Genomic DNA, 14,963 nt, shown 5'->3' on the forward strand with positions numbered 1-14,963 from the left:
GATCCAGAGAAAATGTAAATTCCAGCTTTATTGAATATAAAAGCAGTACATGTGGCTGGATATGAGCAGCTTCTGGACGCGTTTCGAACGACAATCCGTTCTTTGCCACAGATAACCCATGAATGCCCAGTGTCTGGTTAAATTGACAACTGAGATTCAATGGGGTAGGTACAAGCACATGTGCAATTATTACAGAGTAAATTAAAACCATGGAGCCTCCCACAACATTGGCAAGTATAGCATAGTAATGTGAACAGAGCCCATAGTGTATCAAGCTGTATCTAAAAACAGAAAAAAGAAAAAGGTAATAACAGAAAAAAAAGGAAATACAGTAGTACCATGTGTTTTTTCCTTTTTTCTATTTTTAGGTACAGCTTGACACACTATGGGCTCTATTCACATTACTATGCTATACTTGCCTATGTTGTGGGAGTTTACATGGTTTTAATTTACTCTGTAGTAATTGCACATATGCTTGTACCTGCCCCCATTGGATCTCAGTTGTCTATTTAACCAGACACTGGACATTCATGGGTTATCTGGTAAAAAAGAACCGATTGTCATTCGGAACGCGTCCAGAAACTGCTCCTATCCATCCATGTTTGTTGTTCTGCTTTTATCTTCAATAAAGCTGGAATTTGCATTTACTCTGCTGGATCAGTTCATAATATAGTGCCTGTACCTGTGTTGGATGGCTGGTTTCACAATTCTTAAGTGATCTTTGCCCTGATGTTTATTTTTAGCAGCATACAAAATGATTTTCAGGTTTTCCCAAGTTTCAGTGCAGCCCCAAACATTACATCACTAGTCAGGTGTTGAAAGCGAGTCTGTCTGCTTGGTGGAGCAACTGCTGGGTGGAAAGAAGATTATTCTCCACAGGGCTGCATGAAATTGTAGTTTCATGAACAGCACACATAGCTCAGTTTTGCTGACTAATGTGTTAGAGGGAGAAAAGTGAACTCACACTTATAAACAAGGGATCCTGGAACTTGTAGTTAGAAGGAGGCAATTTTAACCCCTTAAGGACCCAGCCCAAATATACCTTAAGGACCCGGCCATTTTTTTAACATCTGACCACTGTCACTTCAAGCATTAATAACTCTGGGATGCTTTTACCTTTCATTCTGATTCCGCGATTGTTTTTTCGTGACATATTCTACTTTATGTTAGCAGTAAAATTTTGTCGATACTTGTATTATTTCTTGGTGAAAAATTGAAAATTTGATGAAAAAATTGAAAATTTTGCATATTTTTTTAACTTTGAAGCTCTCTGCTTATAAGGAAAATCTATATTCCAAATAAATTATATATTGATTCACATATACAATATGTCTACTTTATGTTTGCATCATAAAGTTGACAAGTTTTTTACTTTTGAAAGAAAGACATCAGAGGGCTTCAAAGTTCAGCAGCAATTTTCCAATTTTTCACAAAATTTTCTAAATCGGATTTTTTCAGGGACCAGTTCTGTTTAGAAGTGGATTTGAGGGGCCTTCTTATTAGAAATACCCCATAAATGACACCATTATAAAAACTGCACCCCTCGAAGTATTCAAAATGACATTCAAAAGGAGAAAATTCAAAATCTTCATTTTTTACACTCGCATGTTCTTGTAAACCCAGTTTTTGCATTAAAAGAGAGAAATTTTCTTAAAATGTGTAACCCAATCTCTTTTGAGTAAGGAAATACCTCATATGTGTATGTCAAGTGTTTGGCAGGCGCAGTAGAGGGCTCATAAGGGAAGGAGCGATAGTGGCATTTTGGAGAGTGAGTTTTTCTGAAATGGTTTTTGGGGGGCATGTCACATTTAGGAAGCCCCTATGGTGACAGAACAGCAAAAAAAAACACATGGCATACCATTTTGGAAACTAGACCCCTTGAGGAATGTAACAAGGAATTAAGTGAGCCTTAATACCCCACAGGGGTTTTACGACTTTTGCATATGTAAAAAAAATATATATTTTTTTCACTAAAATGTGTGTTTCCCCCCAAATTTCACATTTTTGCAAGGGTTAATAGCAGAAAATATCCCCCAAAATTTGTAACCCCATCTCTTCTGAGTATGGAGGTACCCCATAAGTTGACCTGAAATGCACTACGGGCGAACTACAATGCTCAGAAGAGAAGGAGTCATATTTGGCTTTTTGAGAGCAAATTTTGCTCAGGGGGCATGTCGCATTTAGGAAGCCCCTATGGTGCCAGAACAGCAAAAAAAAACACATGGCATACCATTTTGGAAACTAGACCCCTTGCGGAACGTAACAAGGAATAAAGTGAGCCTTAATACCCCACAGGGGTTTCACGACTTTTGCATATGTAAAAAAAATATATATTTTTTTCACTAAAATGTGTGTTTCCCCCCAAATTTCACATTTTTGCAAGGGTTAATAGCAGAAAATATCCTCCAAAATTTGTAACCCCATCTCTTATGAGTATGGAGGTACCCCATAATTTGACCTGAAGTGCACTACGGGCGAACTACAATGCTCAGAAGAGAAGGAGTCATATTTGGCTTTTTGAGAGCAAATTTTGCTCGGGGAGCATGTCGCATTTAGGAAGCCCCTATGGTGCCAAAATAGCAAAAAAAAAACACATGGCATACCATTTTGGAAACTAGACCCCTTGAGGAACATAACAAGGAATAAAATGAGCCTTAATACCCCACAGGGGTTTCACGACTTTTGCATATGTAAAAAAAAAATATATTTTTTTCACTAAAATGTGTTTCCCCCCAAATTTCACATTTTTGCAAGGGTTAATAGCAGAAAATACCCCCCAAAATTTGTAACCCCATCTCTTCTGAATATGGAGGGAACCCCATAAGTGGACGTCAAATGCACTGCAGGAGTGCTACAATGCTCAGAAGAGAAGGAGTCACATTTGCTAATTTTGCTGAAATGGGGGGGGGGGGGGGGCATGTCGCATTTACTGCCAGAAAAGCAAAAAAAAATATGTAATTTGTAAATACATTTCTTTGGAAAAAGGTCATACCTCATATCTGGGCATAAAACGGATCTCCGGTTGCACACTGGTCACGGAGGAACAGGAGGGCAGTCAGGGGCCTTGAGCTTCTGCCTATGGAGCCAGAACAGTGGGACCCCCCCTCAAGGGGCATTATATGGGGTACACTAATAACTAACAAGGGGTACAGTGGGACATAAAAGGATAAAACAGGTTATGTTCCCAGAATGATGACCCAGAGCATAGACAAAAATAAAAAATATGCCCACCCCAAACCCTATGCTCTGAATCATCATTCTGGGAATGTGATGTGTGTGGCCGTCCCTAACCTGTTGCCACAAATGCGCACCCCGCTCAGGTGGAGAGAGAGCGCTGCGCATTTGAGGCAACATAAAAGTCCCCGATGATAGTTACTCAGTGACCCATGACCCAGAGAAAAAAATACCCCCAGAGGTCTTATTAGTTTTTTTTTTTTATGAGAGTTTTTTGGGCAATTTAGTGGTTTTATGGGGTTAAAACTTGGAATGTACTCTGGACTTGGTACATTGGGGTCAAATTATGGAAAATTAAAATGAAAAGGGAAAATTTAGTACTGCATGGAAGTGTGATACTCCCTGAAGCAGTTTTTAATACAGAGGCCCGGATGATCAGGGCAAGTGTCACATTGATAGGTGGTGTCCTTCCGATTCCCCCTCCTGTTACACACTCTGCATTTTTTCTGGGATCGTCCCTTCTTTCCAGTGTGGGGGACCTCACCTGGAAAGTGTTGGCCTGGGACGATCCTGGCACCTATAACTTCAGTTCCTTGGGAAGTCCGGCCTGCTCTTTCCCGGTCAGCAAAGATCAGGACCTTTAGGACTTCTTCTTGGAACTGAAGGTATGTCCCTGTGTTGCCAGCGTTCTGGTACAGTACAATAGAGTTGTACATGGCAACCTGTACCAAGTAGATCGCAACTGTCTTGTACCATACACGTGTTTTCCGTATGGCGTTATATGGCTTCAGGATTTGATCAGAAAGATCAACTCCCCCCATATACCGATTGTAGTCCAGAATACAATCAGACTTGAGGACCGTTGTTGTGGTACCTCGCACAGGGACAGGTGAGCTGCCGTTACCATGAATAGTGGTCAGCATAAGGACATCCCTCTTATCCTTATACTTGACCAGCAACAGGTTTTTATGGGTAAGGGCACGGGACTCACCCTTGGGCATAGGTGTCTGAACAAAATTTAGAGGGAGGCCTCTCTGATTCTTCCGCACGGTCCCACAAGCGGACGTGGATCTGGCGGCAAGGGATGTGAAGAGAGGGATGCTGGTATAAAAGTTGTCCATGTACACGTGGTAACCCTTATCCAGCAATGGGTACATAAGGTCCCAAACGATTTTCCCGCTAACACCCAGAGTGGGGAAACAATCTGGGGGTTCAATACGGGAATCTCGTCCCTCATACACCCTAAACTTGAGAGTGTACCCGGAGGTACTCTCACAAAGTTTATATAGCTTCACGCCATACCGCGCCCGCTTCGAGGGAATATACTGGCGGAAGATGAGTCTCCCCTTAAAACTGATGAGAGACTCATCTACAGAGAGCTCCCTAAGCGGTACATAGGCCTCCAAAAATTTGGCCCCAAAGTGATCGATGACCGGCCTCACTTTGTAAAGCCGGTCATAGGTGGGATCACTTCGGGGTGGATATGCCGCATTATCTGCATAATGCAGGCATTTCTGAATGGCCTCGAACCGCTTCCGTGCCATGGCCATACTGTACAGCGGGGTCTGCTATAGGACGTCCCCGCTCCAGTACTGCCTGACACTTGGCTTTTTGACCAGGCCCATGTGCAGCACGAGGCCCCAAAATGTCCTCATTTCGGCTGCACTGACGGCGTACCATTCATTGAACCTGGCCAAAAAAGAATCGGGGTGGTGGGCGATGAACTGCCTGGCGGATAGATTCGTCTGCTCCACCATGTGATTGACCAGGCTGTCACTGAAAAAATAACTGAAAAAGTCAAATTCAGTGAACCCAGCCGTGTCAATCCGGATTCTGGAGTCGCCAACAAACTCCGGAATCCGTGGCTGATAACCCTCTGGGGGTCTCCAGACAGGTTCACCGGAAGGGAGCTCCGGTAAAATTGCCTGGGGGGTCGGACTCCTAGTACGAGCGGCATCACCACTCGCACTAGTGCCAGCCACTGGGGCACTTTCACGGGGGGTGCGTGGCCTCAGTACTAGATGATGAGGAGGACGATGAAGAACACAGGAATGTTGGATCTTCATCGTCCTCACTGACAGATTCGGAGTCGGAGGCAAGAAAAGCGTATGCCTCCGCTACCGAAAATGCCCGGCGAGCCATCGCCTTTTTCTAAGGTGGCGGGGGGCGGTGGCGGGGGTGGGGCTGGGAAGGTGTGTGTGGGGGGGGGTGGCGGGGATGTATGTAGTGTGTGTGCTTGGTGTATGCAATATATAATGGTATGTGATTAGAAATCACACACCGTTATATGAACAAAAATAAAGAGCTGCGGCCAAAAAAAAATGGGGGGCCAAATGCAGCGCCCTGAACCCCTAATAGGGCCTGGGTCAAGCTAAAAAATCTGTGGGGTTTTCTGTCCCTGCTCTATGGGGGATCGTCGGTCCTGAGGGGGCTCCAATCCTCACAGGGGGGGGGTCCCTGGCACCTTTGAGCAGCTTTGCCTGCTGACTGAACTCAGCTAACGTGCAGAGCTGCAAGAAGATGCAGTTAACCCCTCCCCCACCGGCTGCTATTGGCTGGACGATCGTCCAGCCAATAGCAGCGCTCCTGGGGGGGTGACAAAATTGCCACCTACCCATAGATACAGTGGGTGATAGGGGGTGTATTGTACACCCCCGATCACCTTGTATCTTCGGGTCAGCGGGTCACACGTGACTCGTATGACCCGAATCGCGGCAGATCGTTAGTGTGAATTCACCAACGATCTGCCGCGATCGCCGACATGGGGGGGTCTAATGACCCCCCTTGGCATTTGCGCGGGATGCCTGCTGAACGATATCAGCAGGCATCCCGGTCCGGTCCCTGGGTCCTTAAGTACCAGGACGTCAAGGCATATCCATACGCCCTAGGTCCTTAAGTGGTTAACAGGAAATATGTAATTTCACAAAAAGAAAGCAGCAGCATTATGATGGACTTACAACATTTAGCGCCAAAACATGCACTTCGTAAGCATGTCCATTACTGTCTGGCAGGTAAGCACTAAAATCACTGTAAGGTGTTAACCCCTTTAAGTAGATGCCTTAAAAGAGGTTGTGAGACATAGGGACACAGCTGCAATGTTTACATACATAGACACTGTAGCAAAGGAGGGAGGAGATTTAAACATTGTATTGAACAGACTTCTTTCTCTTGAAAAGTAAAAGGTAAATTTATGAAAAAAACTAAATCCCATATAAACCATTTAAAAAATGGATGAGGATGATTGGGTATAATTACTTTTAGAGTTCAGCAAACTTTTGAAAAGTTTGGTTTGCCAGACTCACCAAACTTTTCACAAATCGCGAGTTTGGTTTGGCTCGGTTAGACTCAAACTTGCAATGAAATAAGCCTCTAAATAAGTTTATAACACTGCCTAACACCTCTAAACCCCTGTCTAACACTGTTAGTAATGCATTCAAGTAGTTATAAAGTGTTTTCAAGGCTCAGTTATGTTGACAAGCGGTAACCCATGGTAACTTAAACACACTTCTTGGGTGAGTAGACAGCACAATAAGTACTGAATGTGTTTGCAGAACAATAATAAATGCACCAGAACTGTATAACACTGCAGGCTAGATATGTGTAACTTAAACATGCTTTTTGGGTGGCAGGGATGACAGCACAAGACGTACTGAAGGTGTTTGCGGAAATCTATTAAATTCACTACTGTGTTGATTGGCCCTATTGGTATATAGGTGCGACTTGAATACACTTTGTGGGTGGGTGGCACAGATCAATGCACCTCACTGTAGCTTGTTCGGGAACACTATTTAATTCAGGCATATGCAGGTATGAGCCTTTAAAAAGGCTGTGGATTTGTGGTAGCAAAAGATATGAATAGGATGTCCACTTATGTGCTGTTTTGGTGTATAGGAGCTCCTATAGGATTTCTCTTGTATGGGGACTGAATCTTGTTCACACACACACACACACACACAGAGGCGTCTCTAGACTTTTTGAGGCCTTAAGTAAAATTGAACATGAGGCCCCCACAAACACAAGATATGCAAGCTATAATAAAAATGAATTATAAACAAAAACACTTGGTATTGTATCCATAGGACTGTGGTGTCCCTAGGCACATACTCCTGTACAGAGACATTACTATGTACCATATTTATCGGGGTATACCACGCACCGGTCTATAACACGCACCCTCATTTTACCAAGGATATTTGGGTAAAAAAAGTTTTTTACCCAAATATCCATGGTAAAATGAGGGTGCGTGTGTGCGCGTGTATACCCCGATACACCCCCAGGAAAGGCAGGGGGAGAGAGGCCGTCGCTGCCGACTTCTCTCCCCCTGCCTTTCCTGGGGTCTAGTGCCCTGCTGCCGGCCCTTCTCTCACCCTGGCTATCGGCGCCGCTGCCCGTTCTGTCCCCCTGACTATCGGTGCCGGCGCCCCATTGCCGGCGCCGATAGCCAGCGGGAGAGAAGCGGCGCCAACAGCCAGGGGGAGAGAAGGGGCAGCGGCACCCATTGCCGGCGCCGCTGCCCCATTGCCTCCCCCCATCCCCGGTTGCATAATTACCTGTTGCCGGGGTTGGGTCCGCGCTGCTTCAGGCCTCCGGCGTGCGTCCCCTGCATCGTTGCTAAGCACGACGCGGCGCACTGACGTCATGCGCCGTGCAGAGCATAGCAACAACGCAGGGGATGCACACCGGAGGCCTGAAGCAGCGCGGACCCGACCCCGGCAACAGGTAATTATGCATCCGGGGATGGGGGGAGGCAACGGGGCAGCATCGCCGGCAATGGGTGCCGCTGCCCCTTCTCTCCCCCTGGCTGTCGGCGCTGCTTCTCTCCCCCTGGCTATCGGCGCAGGCAAAGGGGCGCCGGCACCGATAGTCAGGGGGACAGAACGGGCAGCGGTGCCGATAGCCAGGGGGAGAGTAGGGCCGGCAGCAGGGCTCTAGACCCCAAGAAAGGAAGGGGGAGAGAAGCGGGCAGCAACGGCCTCTCTCCCCCTGCCTTTCCTGGGGGAGTATGCGCGTATAACACGCACATAGACTTTAGGCTAAAAATTTTAGCCTAAAAAGTGCATGTTATACGCCGATAAATACGGTATATTATCCCTGTACTGTAACATCACTGAGTGTATTATCCCTGTTCTGTGACATCACTGTGTATTATCCCTGTACTGTAACATAACTGTGTATTATCCTGTACTATGACATCACTGTGTATTATCCCTGTACTGTGACATCACTGTGTGTATTATCCCTGTACTGTGACATCACTGTGTATTATCCCTGAACTGTAACATCACTGTGTGTATTACCCTGTACTATGACATCACTGTGTATTATCCATGTACTGTAACATCACTGTTTGTATTACTCCTATACTGTGACAACACTGTACTTATTAACCCTGTACTGTGATGTCACTGACTCACATGACAGGTATAATATACATAGTGATGTCACATTACAGGGATAATACAAACAGTGATGTCACAGTACATAGATAATATGCACAATGATGTCACAGTACAGGGATAATACACACAATGATGTCACAGTACAGGGATAATACACACAGTGATGTCACAGTACAGGGATAATACACACAGTGATGTCACAGTACAGAGATAATACACACAGTGATGTCACAGTACAGGGATAATACACACAGTGATGTCACAGTACAGGGATAATACACAGTGATGTCACAGTACAGGGATAATACACAGTGATGTCACAGTTCAGGGATAATATACATAGTGATGTCACAGTACAGGGATAATACACAGTGATGTCACAGTACAGGGATAATACACGGTGATGTCACAGTACAGGGATAATACACAGTGATGTCACAGTACAGAGATAATACACACAGTGATGTCACAGTACAGGGATAATACACAGTGATGTCACAGTACAGGGATAATACACACAGTGATGTCACAGTACAGGGATAATACACACAGTGATGTCACAGTACAGGGATAATACACACAGTGATGTCACAGTACAGAGATAATACACACAGTGATGTCACAGTACAGGGATAATACACAGTGATGTCACAGTTAAGGGATAATATACATAGTGATGTCACAGTACAGGGATAATACACAGTGATGTCACAGTTCAGGGATAATATACATAGTGATGTCACATTACAGGGATAATACGCACAGTGATGTCACAGTACAGGGATAATACACAGTGATGTCACAGTTCAGGGATAATATACATAGTGATGTCACATTACAGGGATAATACACACAGTGATGTCACAGTACAGGGATAATACACAGTGATGTCACAGTTCAGGGATAATATACATAGTGATGTCACATTACAGGGATAATACGCACAGTGATGTGACAGTACAGCGATAATACACAGTGATGTCGCAGTACAAGATTATCACAGTGATGTCACAGTACAGGTATATTATACACAGTTACTACATGCCCCCTCGCCCCCCCCCCCTTCCTCCACTCCCCAGGTTACAATGCACTGATGTCGTCTTTTGTCCCAGTTCTTCCTTCTTCTCTCTCCTGCTGCTGCTCACGGCAAGGAAAGGGGAAATGGACAGAAACATACAGCTAGGGAATGTCGGTGTAGTGAGGCCACGATTCTTCAGAGCTTCTTCCGTGCCCTGTAGCCAAGGCAGCTGCCTAAGCTCGCTCAACTCTAATTACCTTCATAATTGGTTATAATTACCTTTCACGCTTTTGCTGTATGAATGTTACCAAGTACTAACACAATGCTTTTAATGCTTTTTTTTTTCATTTTTTTTTTTTTTTTTTTTACAATTTATTTAACTTTTTAGTTAGGTCACTAAGTTAATAAACGGCTGTTGCTAAGCAAAGCAGAATGTCAAGATGTAGAAGTGGGCCAAAGTAATAGTTTAATAACAGGATAATTATTTGAATATATCTTCTATTAGTGGCTATAATTTTCACTTAACCCCTTTTTTTTTATCAAAACAACTGGTGTCAGATTTTTTTTTTCCAGGGGAGTACCCCTTAAAGGTTAAAACAGGTGATGTCCTTAAAGAGGTACTCCAGTGGAAAACTTTTTTTTTTATCAACTGGTGCCAGAAAGTTAAACAGATTTGTAAATTACCTCTATTAAAAAATCTTAATCCTTCCAGTACTTTTTAGGGGCTATATGCTACAGAGGAAATGCTTTACCTTTTAGATTTCTCTGATGTCATGACCACAGTGCTCGCTGCTGACCTCTGCTGTCCATTTTAGGAACTGTAAAGAGCAGGAGAAAATCCCCGTAGCAAACATATGCTGCGCAGGACAGTTCCTAAAATGGACAGCAGAGGTCAGCAGAGAGCACTGTGGTCATGACATCAGAGAAATCTAAAAAGTAAAGCATTTCCTCTGTAGTATATAGCCCCTAAAAAGTACTGGAAGGATTAAGATTTTTTAATAGAGGTAATTTACAAATCTGTTTAACTTTCTGGCACCAGTTGATAAAAAAAAAAGTTTTCCACTGAAGTACCTCTTTAAGGACATCACCTGTTTTTACCTTAAAGGGGTACTTCCCTGGAAAACATTTTTTTAATCAACTGGTGCCAGAAACTTAAACAGATTTGTAAATTATTTCTATTTAAAAATCTTAATCATTCCAGTACTTATCAACTGCTGTATGCTCCACAGGAAGTAATTTTTTTTTGAATTTCCTTTCTGTCTGACCACACTGCTCTCTGCTGACACCTCTGTCCATTTAAGGAACTGTCCAGTGCAGGATAGGTTTGCTCTGGACAGTTCCTAAAATGGACAGAGGTGTCAGCAGAGAGCACTGTGGTCAGACAGAAAAGAAATTCAAAAGGAAAATAACTTCCTGTGCAGCATATAGCAGCTGATAAATACTAGAAGGATTAAGATTTTGAAATCTGTTTAAATTTCTGGCACCAGTTTCGAATCTAGCATGTGTTTCTTAAAGTGGAATGCATTTACTGAGAGATGTGATTCTGAGATTTTTTTGTGTCTGCCGTGGCTTCCTGCTGGAGATGGCACAGCGCTTCCTACAGTCTGTGGCAGCGCCATACAGGAGATCGCGAGGGGTCCCAGGGGTTGCACAGAGTAGGAGAGTATCAGGACGGCCATTCTTCTAAACATACCCCCACTGGATATATTAGGGTTATAAAGACACGGGTGCCCAGCTTGTTACATAATGGAAAACAATGTGCAATATATCTGCCCTATTTTCTGGCCTGTATTGATGAAATAGTGGATCCTGGAGTCATGATTCTGAACAAATCCCCACTGGTCAAATTGAGAGAAATTAGCATTCTGAGATATTTTATGGATAAGATTTTAATACTTTTCTTTATGATAGATAGATAGATAGATAGATATAAGATAGATAGTCACATGTCCAAATTAGTTTTAAATATTAAATACATTTATCATACATGGATTTTCCCATGTACTATGGCTGCCTGTAGTTGTCTGAAGTACTTTTTGCCTCTAGTGACCCTGGCGGGTGCATTACGCCCCATTCACACTACGAAATTGCCGATGAATTTCCGGGCAGAATTCTACGGGCGCAATTCCGCAGTGTGAACTTTAACATTAGTGTGAACGGGTTTCCGCAAGACCCGTTCACACTGCGGAATTTCAGCGCAAAGAAAGGACATGTTCATTTTTTGTGCGGATACCGCGAGCACTGCATAGCCGTCAATGGTGACAGCTCAGTGCTCCGTGGCCCTAGCGCCGAAGTATCTCCAGCAACGGCCGCCAGACGGAATCTCCGCTCGCGGAATTCAGCCACGAGAATTCCGTAGTGTGAACGGGCCTTAGGAGGAAGCAGAACTTTGAGAGATGTCCTATAAAGGAAACTATACAGATATTAATGGCTATCTGTCAGCTTTATATTATGCTCAGGACTTCAAACATGGGCACATAGCTGATAGGACAAGAAAACAAGAGACACCTATCTCTTAGCTGATGGCTGTTTGTATTATTTTTCTAAGCTCAAAAGAGTCACAGAGGTTGTGTTAAGCTGCAGCATGCACATCTCCTCCATCTCCCATTCCTTCCTGGTCTGCATGATTGATATACAGGGCTTGGCTTTGAGCATTAAGCATTGTACTTCCGCCATGTAGAGCAAGCAGGGTTGGAGGAGGGAGAAGCCATGTGGGCTACATCATTGTACAGCCTCTATGACTATTAAGTTTAGAAGAAAAACATCATTTTAAAACTTTGCAAACACCCATCAGCTAAGAGACAGGTATCATTTTGCTTTATTTGAATGCCTATGTCTGCAGGTCTGAGCCTCATATAGAGCTGACAGATTCCATTGAAAACACCTAGGAGTCTTAATTGGAAGTCTAGTCAGAGCAGGCATTTCTCTGGATACTCTTTCAAACATAATCAGCCAACATACAATGAATTTCGGCCCACACAGCATCTGCACAAGGGGCTGAGGTCACACTCATATACAAAAGCTCTGATTGGCATGTTAATTGTTTCTCAGCAGTACACAGGTTAGTGTGGGGATTGCAGAAAGGTAGTTTTTAAAATTGTCATTCTCTTACAATTGTGAGGACACCTCAGAATTACACATACAGTTCCAATCCAAACCCCTTATACTGGGGTACCATCAGCTCATCCAAGTTCACTTCTGCAGAAATATAACAAGAAACAAGATGCCAAACCCCTGCAGAACATATTACTTTTATTTGCTTTACTCAGTTAGTCAAGAAAGAGAAATTATACTCTAGAAATCCCCCTCTTTGCTGAACTAGTCTACTCACACTGTATAATTATGAGGATACGATTTATAGCTATTTCCAGAACAATTGTCCACTGGTCAGTGCACTTTCTGGACAGATTTGTTTTATATTTATTTTACTTATATTAAGTAATTAAAGTAATTTACAGTATACACAGCAGAGCCCTGGCACTACAAACAGTCACTAGTGCTCAGCACTTTACTTTTCCTTCCTCCTCCTAATATATATCCATAACAGCAACACCAGAGCACAGCATTTAGTGTCACAACGTGCACGATGTCAGCGCTAAGTCTCGTGTGAACCCTCCCTCATACAACTGACAGACATGGAAACCATGTTTCCTTGCAATGCTTGATGCTGGCAAGGTACAGCATTGCCGCCTTATAGTTAAGTGTTTCAAGCCCCAGCATAAACAGGGAAAGCAGGCAAAAAATGTAATACATCAATGCAACAGGTGTGGGCAGGCTAGTGAGGAACAACAAAAAATAATATGCGCTAATATACTGTAAGTCTAAGTAACTTGGCCAATGTTGTGCCAATAATCTGCAGCATTGGTATTATGTCATTTATAAGATACTGCAATTTATGCCTGTTTGTTTTTGAAAAATGACCCTGTCTGTCTGTGCTGTTAGGACATATAGACATCACACATTATAGATTCTCGCAAAGGACCTCCCTCTGTTAGATTATTGGGGAATTGCTACAAACAGTGGCCCCCATTTTAAATTGCACAGTGCTATGTATAGCAAGCTAACCTGTGCATTTAAAGGAACAATATATAATACTAGATGTCGCATTCAGTGACCATCAAGAGTTTCCCCAGCTTACTGTATCTTCTTTAATTACCTGCTGTTTCTGTGAATATGTGTGATATGTCTACATGATACAATAGGTGTGTTGTCAGTTTTCCAGCTACTTTCCTTTTGCCCTTGATACTTTCCTATTGTCCTTGATGAATTTTTGTGTGCCTACAGGGTTGTGATAGAAAGAGAGTAATGGTACTCTGTCAGCTATCTTATAAACAGCTTCGCCAAGGTCATAACCCCTCCACAAATCAATAATGAATTTTCTTAGATAGTAATACGTCAATGGCAATACTATATTTTTAGTCCATTGAAATACAGTTTAGTCCATTGAAATACCGTAAGGATCTGTTTATGCTCTCTTTAGCTGTTTAAATATCTATATCTATTATTTCTAATTTCTCTCACAATTCACCCCCATAACCTTACTTCAATAGTTCAGCATTCCTGAAAGTCATGCAGCAAACCCCATAACTACGACTAACATGGACATGGTTCCAAATACTTTCATCACATGCAGAATCTTTGTCCATGAATTTCCATCCTGAATGTCCTTTTATTACTAGTATAACATCAATATTAATTAATGTCCATGTTACCAAAATATCGTACTTAAAATTAGGATATTGACAAAACCCTAGACATTGGGTTTGTGAAAAATTTCAAAGCATACCTTGCTACATACCTTTCTTTTGGAGAGGAAGATGACAATTACAGCATGCAAATTGTAGTAGCTATTTCCTTACATCTTTCAGAAAGGGGAAGGTAAATTCATAGCATCACCCAACATTATCCAGAGAAGTTAAAGATTTTTGTAGCACCTGTAAAAGAAGGTCGGTATTACCATGCAGCACAGTGTCAGCTGAAAGTGCTGGTTATTTCAATACTTCTTAGTGAGAGAAGAGAGCAGTGCCTGCTGCTATGTACTGAATGGACAAGAAAATCTGCAGGCACTGAGCCTTGTAGCTGTTCACGAGTGAGGCGTTTCTTCTATCAGAAAGAGGATGGTGCGAGGAGAAGCTTTGGAATGCAGTGAGGCTGAGGATACAAAGAAATTCTTATTTGTAGGAACAGTATGCATTTTAGTATTTTTTACAATATGAAAACATACATACAGAAAACAAGTGACATACACATAATATTTTCTTTTTCCCCTCTATTGGGCTCCATTCCATTAAAGGTTCTTGACAGCAGTGTCAGTGCCATATTCCTAAGTGAATTTACACAGCAAAATAATATTTTCTGTTCTGTAAAACGTA

General features: G+C 42.9%; 1 protein-coding gene across 5 annotated transcripts in view; it reads right to left on the reverse strand.

The window, feature by feature from the left end:
• Positions 1-14,635, reverse strand: part of MCHR2 (melanin concentrating hormone receptor 2) — a 254,857-nt gene extending 240,222 nt beyond the window's left edge. For 4 of the 5 annotated variants that reach the window (XM_056566183.1, XM_056566186.1, XM_056566181.1 and 1 more), the window contains exon 1: positions 14,390-14,635. The gene's annotated coding sequence lies outside the window, so the exon portion shown is untranslated. Of the gene's footprint in view, positions 1-10,343; positions 10,391-14,389 lie in introns of those variants that run through there. The other variant, XM_056566185.1, reaches the window with a different exon arrangement.
• Between the last annotated feature and the right edge of the window lie 328 nt (positions 14,636-14,963).

This window comes from Hyla sarda, chromosome 3, assembly GCF_029499605.1.
Source record: "Hyla sarda isolate aHylSar1 chromosome 3, aHylSar1.hap1, whole genome shotgun sequence".
Classification (NCBI taxonomy): Eukaryota; Metazoa; Chordata; class Amphibia; order Anura; family Hylidae; genus Hyla; species Hyla sarda.